This window comes from Austrofundulus limnaeus, unplaced genomic scaffold, assembly GCF_001266775.1.
Source record: "Austrofundulus limnaeus strain Quisiro unplaced genomic scaffold, Austrofundulus_limnaeus-1.0 Scaffold1864, whole genome shotgun sequence".
Lineage (NCBI taxonomy): Eukaryota > Metazoa > Chordata > Actinopteri > Cyprinodontiformes > Rivulidae > Austrofundulus > Austrofundulus limnaeus.
Window position 1 is genome coordinate 15,147 of NW_013954266.1, and position 1,325 is coordinate 16,471.

At 55.2% G+C, this 1,325-nt stretch overlaps 1 long non-coding RNA gene across 2 annotated transcripts in view; it reads left to right on the forward strand.

Annotated features, from left to right (window-relative positions):
• The window catches only part of LOC106536537 (uncharacterized), a 6,371-nt gene that overhangs the window by 2,804 nt on the left and 2,242 nt on the right, over nucleotides 1-1,325 (forward strand). For both annotated transcript variants that reach the window (XR_001312557.1, XR_001312558.1), the window contains exons 2-3: nucleotides 115-418; nucleotides 499-1,314. This is a non-coding gene — a long non-coding RNA (uncharacterized LOC106536537). The remainder of the gene's footprint in view (nucleotides 1-114; nucleotides 419-498; nucleotides 1,315-1,325) is intronic.

A 1,325-nucleotide genomic window follows, 5' to 3' on the forward strand; every position in this document is an offset into this window, starting at 1 on the left:
GGGTCCAGACTGATATGAGTCCAGACTGATCCGAGTCCAGACTGATCCAGGTCCAGACTGATCCGGGTCCAGACTGATATGAGTCCAAACTGATCCGAGTCCAGACTGATCCAGGTCCAGACTGATCCAGGTCCAGACTGATCTGAGTCCAGACTGATCCAGGTCCAGACTGATCCAGGTCCAAACTGATCCGAGTCCAGACTGATCCGGGTCCAGACTGATATGAGTCCAAACTGATCCGAGTCCAGACTGATCCAGGTCCAGACTCATCCAGGTCCAGACTGATCCGTGTCCAGACTGATCCGAGTCCAGACTGATCCGAGTCCAGACTGATCCAGGTCCAAACTGATCCAGGTCCATACTGATCCGAGTCCAGACTGATCCAGGTCCAGACTGATCCAGGTCCAGACTGATCCAGGTCCAAACTGATCCAGGTCCAGACTGATCCAGGTCCAGACTGATCCAGGTCCAGACTGATCTGAGTCCAGACTGATCCAGGTCCAGACTGATCCAGGTCCAGACTGATCCGAGTCCAGACTGATCCGGGTCCAGACTGATCTGAGTCCAGACTGATCCAGGCCCAGACTGATGCAGGTCCAGACTGATCCGGGTCCAAACTGATCCAGGTCCAGACTGATCCAGGTCCAGACTGATCCGAATCCAGACTGATCTGAGTCCAGACTGATCCAGGTCCAGACTTATCTGAGTCCAGACTGATCCAGGTCCAGACTGATCCAGGTCCAGACTGATCCGAGTCCAGACTGATCCAGGTCCAGACTGATCCAGGTCCAGACTGATCCGGGTCCAGACTGATCCGAGTCCAGACTTATCCAGGTCCAGACTGATCCAGGTCCAGACTGATCCGAGTCCAGACTGATCCGAGTCCAGACTGATCCAGGTCCAGACTGATCCAGGTCCAGACTGATCCGGGTCCAGACTGATCCGAGTCCAGACTGATCCGAGTCCAGACTGATCCAGGTCCAGACTGATCCGGGTCCAGACTGATCCAGGTCCAGACTGATCCGAGTCCAGACTGATCCAGGTCCAGACTGATCCAGGTCCAGACTGATCCAGGTCCAAACAGATCCGGGTCCAGACTGATCCGAGTCCAGACTGATCCAGGTCCAGACTGATCCAGGTCCAAACAGATCCGGGTCCAGACTGATCAGGGTCCAAACTGATCCGAGTCCAGACTGATCCGGGTCCAAACAGATCCGGGTCCAGACTGATCCGAGTCCAGACTGATCAGGGTCCAAACTGATCCAGGTCCAGACTGATCTGAGTCCAGACTGATCCAGGTCCAGACTGATCCGAGTCCAGACTGA